Below are 2,969 nucleotides of genomic sequence, written 5' to 3'. Positions count from 1 at the left end.
CATGGACACACGTTGGACCTGGTTCTCTCTCACGGCTTGTCTGTGAACGACCTGGAACTATATGATAACGTGATTTCTGACCATAGGCCTGTTTTATTTGATGTTGGTTTGTCCTGTGCTCCAATTAAATCCTGCACTCCTGCCCAGCGACGTAGAGTTTTTAACCCTTCCACCGCTGGTCAGTTCTCTGCTGCCTTTGAACAGCTCTGTGCTCCCTCTGGCTCTGCTGTTGACACCGAACAGCTGAGCTCCTGGTTTGACTCCTCCTGTCAAACCATTTTGGACTGTGTAGCTCCATCTAAATTGGTGCGGCCTAAAGCCAGATCTGAACCCTGGTTTAATGAAAAAACTATTGCAGTCAGACAGGAGTGCCGCAGAGCTGAACGGAGATGGAAAAGGGATAAACTAGATGTTTCATTTTACATTTTAAAGGACTGTCAACGTTAGTACCAGAACACTATTAAAGAGGCCAAAAAACAACACTTGTCAGATATTATTGTGTCCAATCATAATAATCCATGTGTCCTTTTTAAAACTATTGACTCTGTCCTGAAGGCCCCACAACCTGTCTGTCTGGAAGCCTCTACTGAACTTTGTAATGACTTCCTGCAGTTTTTTATAAATAAGGTTGTTATCACAAGGGCCCTTTTTTCAGCCCCTGCTTTTGACCCCTCCTGCTTGGTCCCCTACCTGGCTGTGTTCGACAGATTTGAACCAGTGACCCTGACCCTTTTGGAGGATGTGGTCGGCCATATTAAACCATCAGGTTCTCCTCGTGACCTTGTCCCCCCTCGTCTTTTAAAAGAGGTGTTTTCCAGCATCAGGCAGGTGATTCTTGCTGTTATCAATAGCAGTCTGTCCTCAGGTGTTGTCCCAATACGTTTTAAACATGCTGTGGTGCAGCCCCTGCTTAAAAAGCCTAGCCTAGACCAAACTGTCTTGGCTAATTTTAGGCCCATCTCCAAGCTGCCTTTTATTTCAAAAATTTTAGAAAAAATTGTATTTTCACAGGTCAAATGTATTCGGGATGAGCACAATATCCTGGAGGTTTTTTAGTCTGGCTTCAAAACTCGTCACAGCACAGAATCAGCTCTAGGTAGAGTTTTTAATGATATTTTTATGGCTAATGATTCTGGTGAACATGTGGTTCTTGTCCTGCTCGACCTAACCGCTGCCTTTGATACTGTGGACCATAACATTTTAATATCATGCTTACAGCGCCAAGTGGGTATTTGTGGTACTGCACTGAGCTAGTTTAGGTCCTATCTGGCAGACAGAACCATGTCTGTCAACATAGCTGGGTCTGAATCCTCCACTGCTCCTCTGTGTCTTGGGGTTCCACGGGGCTCTATTTTAGGTCCCCTGCTTTTCTCCCTTTACCTGCTTCCATTGGGATCAATCCTTAGAAAGCATGGGATCTTTTTTCATTGTTACGCTGACGATAGTCAGATCTATATGCCACTAAAAAAGAAAGATGCCCCCTCAATTAGGCCACTTCTGTTGTGTCTTGAAGACATCAAAGCCTGGATGTCTTTAAACTTCTTAAATTTAAATGAAAAGAAAACAGAAGTGATGGTGTTTGGTCCTAGTGGCTCTTGTGAACCTTGCCCTGTTGATCTGGGCCCTCTGGCACCACATGTAAAGAAAACTGTTTCTAACTTGGGTTTTAAAATGGACAGTGATTTTAAATTGGATTCCCAGATTGGAGCGGTAGTCAAGACCAGTTTTTATCACCTCAGACAGCTGGCTAAGGTAAAGTCCATCCTTACCAAACAGCAGCTGGAAACAGTAATCCATGCCTTCATCACCTCTCGGCTGGATTACTGCAACGCTCTTTACCTTGGCGTCAGTCAGTCCTCCCTCAGATGCCTCCAGTTGGTCCAGAACGCTGCTGCTCGGCTTCTAACTGGAGTTCAAAAAAGGGAGCGCATCACCCCCACTCTGGCTTCACTCCACTGGCTGCCTGTTCATTTTAGAGTTCATTTTAATATTCTTTTATTTGTTTTTTAAAGTTTAAATGGTCTTGCTCCATCCCACCTCTCAGAGCTGCTTCACCCATACTCTCCTGCTCGGTGCCTCAGATCAGCTGATCAGCTGCTCCTGGAGGTGCCGAGGTCTCAGCGGAGGCTCAGAGGGGACAGAGCTTTTTCTGTTGCTGCTCCAAGACTGTGGAACAATCTCCCTCTTCCCATCAGACGAGCCCCTTCACTGTCCAGTTTTAAAACTCTTTTAAAAACACATTTTTACTCCCTGGCTTTTAGCACACACTGAATTTTGCTCTGCACTGTTTTAATTTTTTTTTATTGATCTTAATGTTTTAACAACTGTTTTTATGTGTTTAAATGTTCTTGATTTTATATGTACAGCACTTTGTGGCAGCTGTGGTTGTTTTAAAGGGCTTTATAAATAAAGTATTATTATTATTATTATTTAGATTAAAATTTTAATGTTCCAATTAGGAATGTGCGATATGGCATAAAATTCATATCACAATATGTATTGTGAAGGGTGGCGATAACAATATATATTGCGATGTTTTTGGTATAAAACTTGCTAAAAAAAAAAAAGCATAGGGTGTTCTTTTGCCATCATATATTTTGAATTAAGAAAATTGCACTACTAGGTCCAGAGAGTTTTTAAATAATAAACAAATGAAGTATTAGGCTTCTTTCTTGTACTGCAAAACAGTGCAAAAGATATCAAATGTAGTTTTAGCCATATGTTTTAAACTAAAAAATATGTTAACAAAAAAGGTTGAATCATGTCATCTGGACTTCGTTTTTTTGTTAAAAAGAAACGTTTCGCCCCTCGTCCAAGAGGCTTCGTCAGTCTGAGGCCTAGCCATCTGGTATTACCCAGAAACCACCCTGACTCTTGTGTTTCAAGCCTGCCTCAGATACCCCTGAGGTCTGGCCTTTTCACTAATGGTTTCAAAAACACAAAGTTTGTTTTCTCAGTCATCCAGGTAT

At 42.0% G+C, this 2,969-nt stretch overlaps 1 protein-coding gene across 1 annotated transcript in view; it reads right to left on the bottom strand.

Moving 5' to 3' along the window:
- The window catches only part of top2b (DNA topoisomerase II beta), a 198,753-nt gene that overhangs the window by 117,943 nt on the left and 77,841 nt on the right, over positions 1-2,969 (bottom strand). The gene's annotated exons all lie outside the window — the stretch shown is intronic.

The sequence above is a fragment of the Nematolebias whitei genome, chromosome 19 (assembly GCF_014905685.2).
Source record: "Nematolebias whitei isolate Nwh7 chromosome 19, NemWhi1, whole genome shotgun sequence".
In the NCBI taxonomy this organism is placed as follows: Eukaryota; Metazoa; Chordata; class Actinopteri; order Cyprinodontiformes; family Rivulidae; genus Nematolebias; species Nematolebias whitei.
Note: the sequence above shows the minus strand (reverse complement) of the source record. Positions and strands in the feature narration are given on the sequence as shown.